We start from the raw sequence: 14,246 nt of genomic DNA, 5'->3' as shown, positions 1-14,246 counted from the left end.
TGTGTCCCACCAGGAGCAGGGAAAGCTCTGGCATGTGCCAGTGAACCATACAACGGCGCTTTGCCACCACCTCCGCCTCCCCCAAGCCGGGTCTCAGAGCAGGGATGTGGGAAGGGTTTCTGCTGCGTTATCCCACAAGCGGTGCTCAGTGCACCCTGTCTCCAAACCGGAGGGACCCAAAAGCTGCGTCAGCGCAGCAGGAGCCAGTTGCAGAGGCCATGGGCAGAGACACGGGCTGTGTTCCCTGCCGGGTCACACCGCGGGGCAGGGAGCGAGTGCTGCAGCTCCCGGGCACCCTCCAGCTGGGAGGGAACCCGAGACCTCCCCCCGCGGGTGAATTTACTGCTGGGAACATACAGTTACAGACTGGCTGATACCAGCGGTGAGGCAGAACAGGACACCCCGCGGCACAAGGCCCAGCTATGCAAGTTATGAAAGCGCCTGAAAACAAAAACGGTTGGTGTCTGTTTGTCCCCAGGGCCAGAGCCACCGAACCCACCGCCAGCAGCTTCGACACAGACACCGCTCCAGTCGCGTGTTTAATTGCAGGAGGCTGGGGAGAAGATGAGCTGCTGCAGGTTTCTGTGCGTCAGCCCCAGCCTTATGTCAGGGATGTTGCTGTCCCAAAAGGCATCTCTGTTCACCCGCACCCCTGGGGGTCCAACAGCTGCGGTCAGCTGCAGCATCTCCCATCCCTCTCGCCAGCCCGCGGGATGCTCTAGGGATGTTGCACTGTTGATCAAAGTCTCAGGCTCAGTGCAGTGCCCGAAGAGAAGCACAGTGATGCAATGCAGGAACACAGGAGCCCATGCTCGGATTTCACCGTCCTGTCCCAAAAGGCCAAACTCCCATCCCAGAGCGCAGCAGGTACAGATGGGAGAGCAAAAGCTGCTTCTCACATCACCCTACCACATTCTGCGGATGATTCCTGGTCCCAGCAGCAGGAAGGACTGCTGGCTTCTCTGCTCAAGAAGATGCAGAGCAGGGGTTTTTCTCCAGTTTGCCTCCGTGGCACATGAAAAAAATCAACCAAGAGAAAAACTGCCGGGAGAGCCTGATCCAGGCAGCAGTGGGCAGCCAGAGCCCAGGAGTGGAGAACAGGGAGACATGACTGGTCAAGCCTGGCTAAGCAGCAGCCACCTGCCCTGTGGCCAGTGCTGCAGCACCCGTGGGGGTGACATGAAGCCCGGACTCTCCCGCGGTGGCAGGGAGCTCCCACTCCCACGGCACGGGGCTCCGCCAAAGCTTCCACGCATCCTCCTGGGAGGGGGCGGCCGCGGCACGGAGCCCCGCCAGGAAAGCGGCACAGCCGGAGAGGGGGCAGCTGGCACGGAGCCAAGCAGCGGGGCTACCGGCCCCCTCTGCCGCCGAGCCACACGGGCTGTTCCCGCACCCGGCGTCCCTTCCACCACCTCCTTCCCGGCGGCATCCCCCGTGCGCCCGTCTGCTGCCGCCCGCTCCTGCCGCCTCATCCCATCCTGCCTGCCCCAGAGCCTTCCCAAAAGCAGGAAAACCTTCCCCGGAGCGGTGCTGCTTGGCAGCGACGTGGCTTTTCCCAGCTCTTGCCCAACTGTGCCAAAGCACGCTTCGAGAGACTCGACGGCAAGCAAGCGCGCGCTCACGGCATCAGCCAACTGCAAGCGCAAGTGTGCCAAAGGCTACCTCTGTCCCACGCTGTCCTGCTCCCGCAGGAGAAGCCAAGAGATGCACGTACAGACAGAAAGGGACGGACAGACAGGACTCCATTCGATGCCACCGCTTTCAGCACTGCCTTATCAGAGGGCGCTGAGAAAGCAGTACAGCCATCTTGTGACTTAGAAAACCCCAAGCCCGGCAATTATTTACATAGGCAAGATTTCAGGATATGGGGGTTATTCCCTCCTAAAAGACTAATCAGAAAAGAAGTGGTTTTAAAATAAAGCGACTTCCAAAGAAAAATCCAAGTTCAAAGTCTTGCTTTAACTTTACTCTGAAGATTAAAGCATGTCGCCAAGGATTCTGGGGACCCGCCGTGAGTCTGGCATCACAAGCTTCTCTGAAACTTCCTAGAAAAGCCTCAATCGAGTCACCTGTAAACGCTCCTCCTGAGAAGGTTCGTAGGGCTGGGAGGAGAGCGAGGCTCTCTGGAGCAAACAGCGCCCGAGACACTGCCGGCCAGCCCCTGCCTCAAGAGCATCTGTCCTGCAGCAGTCAGGACAGAGGATGAAAAATTGAGGCACAAACAGGGATACGACTCACTCAAAGATGCTGGAGAAAGTCAAGGGTAAGCCAAGAACAAAGCATGGGGCTGGGAGATCCAGTTACGAGACGATGCAGCCTAATTACAGCCCGGCTCTGGGCGGTTTTTAAGAGCGAAATACAAGCCTATGTGCTCCATGGGCTGAACCGGCCCGCGCTGGGGACGGCGGCTCTGGGGCACAGACCCCTCCAGGGACAGCTCTCTGCCTCGCTGCAGAGTGTTTTGCAGAAGGGCTCTGGGTAAGAGCTGAAGCACTCCTCTCCCAGCTTCCCACCTCGTCAGCGCGCTCGGCACGGGCTACGCCGGCAGCACGAAGCACTCAAGTGCGCGGCAAGCTCACCCCTTTGAGGAGGCACCCGAACACAGCGCAGACGTGACCTGTCTGCCCCCCGCCACTTCACCAGTCCTGTTCCCCAGCTCCCCTAGACACACAGCAGAGACCCAAACCGTGTCACCCTCCTCGATGAGGGGGGACAGTCCAGTAACTGCAGCACGGGATGAGGTAGGATGTCAGGGAACGACATCCCAGGCGGGTCCTCGCGCGCAGCTCTCTGCACACACCTAGATTAGGAAGACCCCTGCCAGCTGCAGGTGTGTTTATCTCTGGGCACAAAAACTGCATCTCCTATCTTCATCCCCTCCTTGCTGCTCCTCATCCAGCCCAAAATCCAGCTCCTTGCCAGCCCTTGCACGCTGGAGGCCCATGGCACCCATCTGGGCACCCATGTGAGCCCCCACAACCCACGCGACACACTCCCCAAGGCAGCCGGGATGAACAGCTGTAAGGGCCATTAAATATTTTATGCACCTTCCTCTCTTATTTCTAAGAAACACTTCAGCTCCTTCCCACCTCCCTACATTTCTCTCTTTTCAAAGCAGCCTTACACCTATTTTTAGGAGGTCAGGACATCTTGGGGCTGCTGGATGGGTGCTGTCCCCTGTGTCACCTCCAACGGGAGGAGGAGCAAAGGGACGCTCGTGCTGCCCTGCCGGGGCAGCTGCTCAGCCTGGGGATTGTCAAGCTGCTTTGCAGAGGGAGAGATGGATGGATAAAGCCTTGAAGCTGTAGTCCTGCTGCCTGCAGCTCAGGAGCAGATGCTGAGAGCACTGGAGGTCTGTGGTCGCTCTCAGAGCCCAGACAGCCTCACTGGGATCCCCTTACGGGGACCACCAGCAAAGGCTTTAGGGCATGTAGTCCATGAGCAGCCCCAGGGGTCAAAAACACCATCGGTGCTCCCACCCCGCAGCACCGGCCAGGCTTCTGCAGGTCAGACTACTAAAAATTGAGGACAGGGGCTGCAGGTGGCTGGGGTTTTCTCCTCGTTCCTCCCCGAGGAAGTGGGATAACGTCGGAAGGACACACAGTGGCAGTGGCTCGTCCTCAGACCTCGCTGCCACCTCCTGCCCTGTATCCAGCTCCGTGTGGAGAACGACAGCAGGTTCATCCTCAGCCTTTGAGGGTGCCAAGTTGTGCTTTGGGTTCCTGGAAAAAATAAAGTCTTCTTATCAGCATGGTGCAACAAGTCCTTCCAGGAAACTCACTCGGCTGCCCTCCTCAGGCTCTGAGCAAGTCTCAAAGCAGGGCCATCGGGCAGTGTCCAGCGATTCCAAATTCAGGGGGACTTTCCTCCTCCTGAAAAGTTTTGCAGCAGGACAGAAACAGGCTGCGAGTCTCAGGGCCTAGACACCAGAGGGGAATAGAGGTGACAGGAAATCCCAAACCAGAGGAGAATTCAGCTTGTTCTGGGTCAAATGCAGAGCAGGAAGCGGAGGCACAAGCAGAGGTGCAGGGAGAGGAAAGCCCTTTCCAGAAGAGCAGCCCAAGAGGTCAAGTCCATACAAGGCTTCTGGGCACTCACACTTCAATTCTGATGCCAAAGGTTGAAACCCCAGAAATGATCAGGAGCCGGCTCCCCAAAACCTCTGGGGTCTTTCCCAAAAGGGGCTCAGAGGACGATTAGCCAATGTCTCTCTGAAGCAGAGTGGTCCCGACGGCACATGGGACCAGCAGCCACCATCTCCCACCACTGCTCAGATATAAAAAAAAAAAAATCCATCCCGGGCACAATGGATGTCACCTTCACTTTGGAGTGGGGAGCTGAGCTGAGCCAGGACACACGGATCCATGCGGCCATGCCAGATGGGGAGGGCAGACGCTGAGCTCCTGCGGTCAGAGCCCTCCGTGCAACAGCAGCCCTTCCTCGGCGGTAAAACCAATTAAGAGAGGAACGATTCGAGCAGCACTTTGATGGATGCTCCCCAGCTGCCGGCAGCGCAGGGACGCAGAGGCCACCGTGCCGGGTGGGGAGCTGGGGCCATCGTGGCTGTGCTGCGTGCCGGGGGACCGGGAAGGAGGTGGGCAGCAGTGCTCGGCCCCCGAGCTCCCCAAAGCAGCCCGCAATCATCGCGCAGAGCCTGCTGATGCTGAGCCGCTCCCAGGACTGGTGCTGGGTCCCGCACGCTCCCGTACTTGCTCTGGACACCGCGGGGAGAAGAGTAAAATGGCTCATCTGGACTGTACGCGGCACGTGTTTTGCCACACGCAGGGCCATCACCGCCCCGGCACCCCAGGAGAGCCGGTGTAAAGCTGCATCCCCTCCTGCCAAAATCCAGCCAGGGCAGCAGCAGGGATTTACCCCTCGCAGGGTGGAAGAGGCACGGTGGGGGTTAAGCTGCATTGGGGTGCTGCCCTAAACCCCCAGCCACAGGCAGGGAGCAGGCAGGACAGGGGCTGCGTTCAAAGGTCCCTTCAGAAATCCCTGGGCAAGAAAACACTCTTGGGTTCTAACAGGAACACCAGGTTACATCCGAACTGCCACCATTTTAGAGCCCTGAACAGAAACAGCCACATACAAATACCACCAATATACCTGGGAAAAAGAGATTTGTTTCTTGCTTTATTTATCAGCCAGGCAAGCGATTCTCTGTGCACAGACAGGGGTGGGAGAGCAGGAATACATCCCCAAGACACCCTCTCCCGGCTCCAAAAATGTATTCGCTATCCCCAGGCGGTTTCTGGCAGGGTGGAGAGATCGCTCTCCGATTAGAGATGTTTATCAGTAAGCTATAATGAAGGTGGGACACTGACACTGTGATGAATATTATATTTCAGGAAAATTTAAATGAAATGATCCATCATGCCCAGCAGAAGATCAGCAACACCTTCTGGCAAGCACCCGCACCAAGCGGAGCGGCTCCGCGACTGAGGCTCCGCTTCGGAGACCTGCAGTCACCTTGCCTCGCCGCTCCAGACGAAAAACAGCAGCAACAGATAAGGAAAAGCACTTCATATTTCCAAGGGCACATAGCGAAGCAGCAACACTAACCAGCTTGCTTGCAAGAGAGCTGCAGCCTCCTCCAGCACGGCAGCGAGACATCCCCCTTGCACAGGCTCCGCCGAGCATCGGGACAACCCACGTTTCATCTACTCGAGCGAGTTCAGGTCCTGGCATTCAGCACACCCAGAAATAGAGTGCCCTCGGAAACAGGACGTCGTTCGTGCAGGATGCAGAGGGGAAGGGTTATGGAGCGGCTTTTCCCTTAAGTGAAATATTGCCGCCGGCTCAATGGAAGCAGGAGGTTCGTCCCTCCTGGGAGGAAGCTATCAGAAACCACTCTCCCTCCGAGCGCGGCTAGCCCATGTTTTGCTACCTGTTGCATTTTGCAATTGGGCAGAACGCTGGCAGAACGCAAAACGACATTAGAAAGCAAGAGTGGGTGCAGCGGCGCGCAGGGCAGAGACACCAGAAACACTACAAGCTGCTGCAATCCAGACACGAATGCATTACACATTCATCTGAATTTTAAATACAGAGCATTATGACTGGCATCCTCACAACTGCCACAGCAGCCTCGGCACTACAGCTTTTATGGTAATTCTCAGGGAGTTACCCACAAGGCACTGCAGAGATTTTCTTGGCAGCCATCCTAAACTAATTTTTATAGGTTAGTGTACAGTTATACATAAACGTTTAAGAAAAATAAAATGGCGACTCGGAGGGAAGGAGCCAACCGGGAGGTTCCTGCACCACTTTGCTCATGGCACGTGATGGTCCAGCACAAAACGTCACAGGGCCAAGGTCTGTGCCACCGTCAGCCACCCCACACCGGGGACTGTGGGACAGAAACACCAGTTGCTTGATGAACTGGTTTGCACTGGGCAAACCCTGTGCACCACCCACCACAACACCCAGCCCTCTGCATTGCTCCTGCACCGGTGGCTCCAGGTGTCCAGAGCATCCCTCTGCCCTTGGCAGGGTGCTCAGCTCAGCCAGGTCACGCTGGGCCAGGAGGCGGCACCGCCACCACCCTGCCTGCTCCCGGGTGGCCCATCGGTGTGGGTGCTGGGCTGCGATGCTCAGTCCCCGGCCTCCCCTTCCCCCAGCTTGCCCAGGAGGGTCGTGTGCCCCTCCAGCTGCCTGGCGGGGACAGGAGCAATCCCAGGGGACAACAATTTGTTGGTGGAAACCACAGCATCCCAAGAAACACCTCTGATGTGCTTTGACACCAAATCCTCCCCGTCACCGTTCCTGCCTGCCCAGGGCCACCCCTCCGTCCCGGGCACGTCCTCTCCCGCAAGGAGGAAAGGATGGTTTGGCCCCCACCTGCCCGGACCTCGGAGCTGCCAGCGGGATGCAGCCCTGCCCATCACCTTTGCTTTTCTCATATCCTGAGTCACGCCGGTCAGGGGTGACATGGAAACTTCACGTGGCGACTGGAAACTGCTGCTCAGCTTCCGACTACCCTTCGCAGCCGACGGAGGGAAAGAGTCGAAGCCGCTGCCAGCGAGCGACAGCAACACGGTAAACAAAGGAAAGAAGCAGCAGGAGGGAAACCTTGATCAGTGCAAGCCAGAAGCAGCACCCATCTACGTTTCACAGGTACCAGAGCAAACACTTGATGATATAAGAGCTGACAACTGGTTTAAAAAAATGAATCCTCGATTCCTGCAGATTTTGCGTGCATGCACACACATGTGCATTTGCAGCACAGTAAGCAGTTAGTCTGTCCATCTCGGCTGTCTTCACAAAAGCAAAATGGAGGGAAGCATGATCAAGACTTTTAAGGAAAGAACCTTTCACATTTAAACCATCTGCAGAATTACTAGCAACTCTGATGTGGATACAGGGACACCACAAAGAAGAAAACAATTAAGCAACGGCTCAGAGGGAGAGATGGTGAGATACAAGTCAAGCACCACAAAGAGACAACATACTGAATTTCAGACAAGGCTGCTGTTTTCCCTGAGATGGGATTATTGCATTTTGAGAAGCCACGCAGAAACCAGCACACCATGCCCTCCCTCTCCTTCCCGCTATTTGCGACCCCAGCTCGGTGGCCGCAAGCAAAGGAGATCGAGAGCACTCTGCCTCCAGTCTTGTGCCTTCTGCACCCAGAGCACGTGGTTACCCCACATAACCCCGCATCGCATCACGTGTCAACTGCCCACAAACCGAATTGAAAAGGGGAAAAAAAACCTGAAAGCAGCATTATGTAAAAATAGGGCATTTCTGAAGTTAGGATCTGGTGTAGCTCGATTCATCCCTCAATCAGGCGTGTAAATCCACCGCCTCCCAGGAACACAGCAGCAAGCACCAAAGAGAGCGAATCGTTCCTAAAGTCTGAGCAGACCTGCTTACCTGTTGTGCTCTTTAACTGGCTAACTAGGGGAGACTCGACACTCAAAAGCGGGACACCAGGTCCTTCCCACCGTCACGGCCCTTCAGACCACATCTGAGATGCCCCAAGACGGATGCGGAGAGATGGCAGCAGGAGAGGCAGGGCCCGCAGGCATTGCGCTCCCCACGTAGACTCACATGCAAATCCTTCACTACTCAAACCCCAACGGGCTTAAAATCCCCCCGGAGAGAGAGAGACCCTTGTTGCAAAGCACCCGCAGGACCCACCACCTGTTGCAAATCGTGGCTGCAGCTGCACCAGCCATGATCTGAGTCTCCCACCTGCAGCCGCGCTGCCCGCGTGCTCCCACCCACCCTCCCTCCCACCTCCCGAATCACACCATTAAAAGCCGCTTGACCTTCAGGTTTTCTCCTCAGTTAGGATGTCCCCAGGAAGGTGGGGGCATCCCGCTTGCTTCCGAGGTCCCAGCCAAACTGCAATCCTCTGGTCTGATGTAAACCAGCACCATATAGAGCAATCACCTACAAAACGAGGCTGTAAACAAGTGATTCAGCTGGTGCTTTGCAAAAACAGCCCCAACACCACAGCAGAATCAGAGACCTCCAGGAGCTGGGCAGGAACAGCCACAGGCTTCCAAACCTAGACCATCCCACAGCTCTGATTTAATCTGATTTATGCAAACGTTAAACCAATTTAGGTGTGCACATTGTATGAGTCGCCTGGCCCACTTTAATTTGATAGGTTTTTAAACCTGTTTAGACAAACTAAGATCTGCTTTCTAATCTAGAGCAGCTCTTAATTGTGCAAATGTTGCCAAGGAACTAGAGCATGGATGTTACAAGAGATCCTATTTGTACGACAACACTCAAACTGCAACGGTCTGAGCTACAGTAACGCGTGGAAGAGGGCAATGCTGAACACCACGTCTCTCTCTGCGCTGGCCACGTCCATGCAGCAGAGCTCCAGAACCCCTCCAAAGCTTTCCAAACCCAAGATGCACAAGCCCAGGTGAGTCCCAAATAGCCCAGGGCCGCAGCAGGCAGGCTGGCTGCACTGGGATACAGCAAAGCCTCGCTTTTCTGCGACAGAAAACCCCGATGGGACCAGCAAGTCCCAGGTGTAGGGAGAAATCCCACTATTGGGTCCTGGTGTGTCCCCCACCCCCACGAGCTGGGCTGTGGTCACCCTCATCATCACCCCTTTGTCTCCAGAGACCAAGCAGAGCATCCCTAAATGCCTCTGAACATCTGCACCGCCTTTAAAAAGCTCTGGGGTGTGTGTGGGAGCCACACTCCTGCCCTCCAGAGCTGGTGGGAGGACAGGAGCCAAGAGGCTTCATAGATTTTAAAAAAAAATAAATAAAGTTTAAAGAAACTCACACCTCCCAACCAGCTCCTTACCAAGTGATGTCAAGAGGGCAACACAGGCTGAAAATTACTTTTTTGGGTGATGCTGGGTCTGAACAACCATCTGCAAAGGGCTCTGGGCACAGGACACGCAGTGCTGCAAGGGCTTGTTCAGACGAGCAGCAGGCAGCTATTGCAACGGAGAAGCCAAGCTCGACAAATTACTATGCCAAGACAATGATACCCAACTTAGGAAAAAAAAAAAAGTCCAAGAGAATTATGTTGGATCAGACCCAGAAGTCTGGAGGGTTTACAAGTTGAAGGATGGAGGGGGAAAAAAAGACAATTTCCAGTTTGCTAGGCTGATGTCAAAGACGACAAAAAAAGCCACTCAAGTTATAAAGCAAGCAATCAGAAAGAGAGGACAGGATCAAAAAAAAAAAAAAAAAAAAAAGAGTCTAACAGGGCCTTCAGATTGTTCCAGCTTATTGTGTAATAAACTTTGCAGAAAGGAAGCTGGCCTCAGCTTTACTACTTCAGGGCTCACAAGTTTAAAATTGACAACAATTTTTTAAAAATAATACTGTTCTGTTATAGCCAGAAGCTTCACAGTCTGCCCAGCCTGACTATTTTCTTCAGCTTTCAAATATCCAAAAAAAAAAAAAGTTCTGGAGATCCTGCCCAGAGTCACCAGCCCAGAGCAAAGCCCAGGACTCCTGACCCCACTCCCACTGACCTCTGTGCTCGCGGCAGGAAGCAAAGAGCTTCACGGATGGAGGGAGCTGGGCCAAGGGAAGGGATTATGTGAAGTAGAAAGTCAGGCACATTTTTTACACTGTTGAAGCAATGATTTTTAACTGAAGTCATTTGCAAATTTTCCTTTTTTGAGGAGAGAGTTATGAATAATATGCATGTTCTTATCAACTCATATAAGAAGAATTTAAAGCTCAAAGTTCAGCAACTGTGGATTAAACTACTTAGCAGCACCTTTTTAATGCAACTGAATAACCTCTCTCCTTACCATCCGCTCGCACTGACTCGGGTTAGATCTGGCTTCACTTTATCTCGGTATCCTATACGCGCAATTTTGTTATCTCTGCAATGCAAAAGAAAAACTGTTTTAGTTGGGAACAGAGAGGGTTCAAATAAAATCCATACGCGGCGGCAGGCCACAGGCAACATCTCACTTCCATCACGGTGACTCGCCACCCACGCAACCTCATACGCCACGTGGAAAAGCAGATAAACAGTTCAACATGCGTTTACTACCTCGAGTTATTCTGCAACGAGGCGAGCAGCTGGACGGGACCTTCACCCCGCTCCACGCCGGGGTCAAGCCGACTGAACCACAGGGGCACGGCCACGCAGCGGGCATCCAGCCGACCCGCTGCCAGCCCAACTGACCCACCGCTGGATTTAGGGACCTCGAAGCAGCCTCAGGTGGGACAGTCTCCCACCTCAAAGTCAGCTTGGAGGTCTCTCAGTACGGGCCGTGGCACGCAGCGCTCCTACGCTGCGAAGAACCACAAACGCCCCCCTCCAGCCTCAGTTCCCCCAGCGTGCAGCCACACCATCTCCTCCTCAGCCATCCCCGCTGGCTGGACCCCAGGTGTCTCTTCACCCTCATTCCCACCTCTCCCCCCAAAGCAGAATTAAGGGTCTGACAAGAACCCACCCTCCTGGAGAAAGAGCAAAGGCACATTTTCCCCTCTTCTCCTTAGGCAACGTGTCGCACTGGTTATTCTTTAGCATGCAGACAACAGGCAGAGCAAACCCGCTCCCCCCGGGGCGAGACGGAGGAGACACCCCTTTACCAAACTCACATTTACAAAACCTGGTGAGCACCAGGGACTGGGGGGCACAAAGGACCTGACCCCATCCCGCCAGCGAGGCCGATGCCAGGAGACGACTACAAGAAGCCTTGAGGACCTCCTGCCCCCCATCACCTCCATCACCCCACGCCCAAACGTACGAACGGCCCCGCTGCGGGGGACCCCTCTCCCCCCACAGGCAGCCCCCCGCGTTACTCGGTGGCACAGCTTCAGCTGGAAGCTCCTCTCGCATTACTCAAAGTATTTATGACTTTTTCCCCATTTGAAATATGGGCCCTTACCACGCACAGGAAGGAGGAGGAGAGTGCCAGCAAACTCGTTAATTTATAAGCCAATCTGGCAGGGAACAATTAACAGCTTTCCCACTGCCAGGTTGGCAGAAGGAGGGGTGCCTTCCCCCCAGGGGGGGCAGGGGGGTCCCCGCATCGGCACGCGCCCTGCCCTGCCGAATCCAGCCCCCGTCCTGCTCCAGACCCAGATACGACCTTTTTCCACCCCCACCCGCCCGAGGGGACAAACAGCCTCGTCCCCCACAGCAGGACCCCCTTCAGGTCACACCGCCGGCTCCCCCAGCCCGGCACAGGCACACGACCCCCAGAAGATGCTTTATAGGGAAAAAAAATAAATATAAATCCATAATATTTTGCCGCTGGGGACACAGGTCCCTGCCCGAGCGGAGCTGCCGGGCAGCGCTGGCAGCCGGGAGCGCCAGCAAGGAGCATCCCCTGCGAATGTAACCGGGGGTTGTCCGGGGAGGGGACGGGGGGGACACCCCAGGCGCACACCCCCTCGCCCCCGCGGGGTCTCCACTCTCGGAGGAAGGGCTGGAAACACCCCCCCAACCAAAACCTCTTTTTCCTCCCAATAGCAACGAGCGCTTTTGCAGAAGCGAAGCCTCTCGGGGACTCGAAGCGGGCAAATGCCCGAAGAGCAGAGAAGTCCCCCACCCCGGGGGGGTGCAGCACCCGCCGAGAGGCACCACCCATCCCCACAGCACCCAACACCCCTCCCACGGGTGTCACCTCTTCACCAGCACTATTTTTTTTTTCCCCCTTATCCCATATCTACACCATTTGCTTCCCTGGCAGGGACTGGAACAGGATCCTCACAGTGAAACACAAACGCTATTAATCATTACTCTTATTTTTTTGGGGGGGGGGGGGGGGGTGTATCACTCTCTATGTGACAAGTTTTGGCTTGGGGACACCGGGGCTCCAGGGCCAGCACTCACCCGCCGCAGGATGGCCCCAGGGCTCGGGATTTCAGCTGAAATCCCCGAGGGTGGATGGAAAACGGCCGCTGGCTGCCGAGCCCAGGGGTCCCCGAGAGCAAGGGGGGGTCCCCGAGAGCAAAGTGGGGGGTGGGGGTGTCCCTTGGTCCCCACAGCCACCTGCGCCTCGCAGGAGGAGGAGGTTTGGTGCCATCAAACGCAGAGGAGGGGACCCCAACTCCAAGAGGGGGTCTCGGGTAGTTTTGGGGTGACCCGGCTCCCTTCCTCGCTGCTGTCCCCATCACCGGGCCAGCAACAGCCGGGGGGGGGGGGAGTGCGGGGAGAAACCCCCTCCCTGGCTCCGGAGGACATGGCACCCCCGGGGCCACCGGTGTTCGGGGTGGGGCGAGGGGGGCACCCCGGGGGGGGACACAGCACCCCGGAGGAGGGGGGGGGGGGGGGGGGGGGACACACAGCCGCGTCCCCAGGCTGCGGCATCGCTCCCGGGTCTCCTCCGGCACCCGCATCCCGGCGACGCTGCTCCGGGAGCGACAGCGGCTTCGCCACCGGAGCATCCCCGGCGCACACCGGGAAGTGGAGAAGCCACCGAGGGGGGGGGACATGAGGGCCCCCCCCCCCCCCCGGTCGCCCCCCACCAGCGCGGGTAGTCCCATAGCGCGGGGGTGACGCCAGAGCACCCCAAATCCCACCGCGGGGGTCAGCGCCCAGCACCCACTCGCCCGGCGGGACCGCGGTCGGGAAGGGGGGGACGGGGGGGACACGGGGGTGCCCTGTCCTAAAGGGGGGGGCGAACCGGCACCGGGCGCGGGTCGGGGGGGCCCCGGGACGGGGCAGGGACCGGCCGGCTGCCCCCTCCCAGCCGGTACCGGGGGTCGAGCGCGCCCCCTCCCTGCACCCCCCGCTATAGCGCGGCTCCTTCGCCCCCAGCGCAGCCTCCCCTCCCCGCACCCCTCCCATACGCCCCCGGGGACCCCCCGCTACATACGGGGTGCATACACCCCCCGCTACAACGCGACACCCCACGCACCCCCGGCAACAAGCCCCCAAGGCAACCTGCCCGCACCCCTCCCAGGCGCCCCCCGCTATAACGCCCCCCCTCGACACCCTCCCCCCCAACAACGAGCCTCTCCCGCCCAGCGCCGCTACACCGCGACCCCCCACCCCAACACACACACCCCCCGCTATAACGCGGCCCCTCCCCGGCGCAGCCCACCTGCCCGCCCCCGCTACAACGCCCCCCCCTCCCGTCCCCTCCCCGCCGCCGCCGCCGCTCCCCCGGTACAACGCGGCCCCTCGCTCCGCCGCGCCCCCTTCCGCGCGCGCCCCACCTGCGCCCCCCCCGGCTACAGCGCGCGCCCGGTGCCCCCCACCTGCACCCGCGAGCCACAAAGCGGCCCCGCTGCGCCGCCTCCCCCCTCGCTACACCGCGCCCCCCCCCCCCTCCCCACACCGCGCCCCCCCCCCCCTCCCCACCCACCGCCCGCCCCCCGCTATAGCGCGCCCCCGCCGTACCTGCCGGCGCGGCCACCCGCTCCCATGCTGGCCGGCGGAGGGGCGCGGAAGGGCCGCGGCCGCCCTCCTCCTCCTCCGCCTCCGCCTCCTCGCCGCCGCCCTCCTCCTCCTTCTCCTCCTCCTCCTCCTCCCTCCGCCTCCGCCCGGCGGCTGCGCTGGGGCCGCGGCGCGGGGACACTGCGGCGCGAGCTCCCGCCCGCCGCCGGCCACTCGCACAGGTGATGTCATTCCCCGAGCCGCCGCCGCCTGACGTCACCGCGGGGCGGACCCCCCCCTTCGCCGCCTCCTCCTCCTCCTCCTCCCCCCCATCCCCTCCTCGAGGGGGGCGCGAGGGGCGGTGACGTCACCGCGGAGGCGAGGGGCGGGGCCGCGCCTTAAAGACCCCGCGCGCGCGCGCGTTGCGCACGTGGGCGCGGAGCCGCGAAGAGACGCTGAGCGGCGGGGGT

The 14,246-nt window shown here is 58.5% G+C and overlaps 1 protein-coding gene across 2 annotated transcripts in view; it reads right to left on the bottom strand.

Moving 5' to 3' along the window:
- The window catches only part of PTPRS (protein tyrosine phosphatase receptor type S), a 162,781-nt gene extending 148,875 nt beyond the window's left edge, over nucleotides 1-13,906 (bottom strand). The window contains exons 1-2 of one of the 2 annotated variants that reach the window (XM_074809088.1): nucleotides 13,801-13,899; nucleotides 10,247-10,321 (exon numbers count right to left, since the gene is read on the bottom strand). The gene's annotated coding sequence lies outside the window, so the exon portion shown is untranslated. Of the gene's footprint in view, nucleotides 1-10,246; nucleotides 10,322-13,800 lie in introns of both variants that reach the window. The other variant, XM_074809089.1, reaches the window with a different exon arrangement.
- Nucleotides 13,907-14,246: the final 340 nt, after the last annotated feature.

Source organism: Strix aluco, chromosome 29 (genome assembly GCF_031877795.1).
Source record: "Strix aluco isolate bStrAlu1 chromosome 29, bStrAlu1.hap1, whole genome shotgun sequence".
Taxonomy (NCBI): Eukaryota; Metazoa; Chordata; class Aves; order Strigiformes; family Strigidae; genus Strix; species Strix aluco.
The sequence above is the reverse complement of the archived record's forward strand: the minus strand, read 5'-3'. Positions and strand labels throughout refer to the sequence as shown.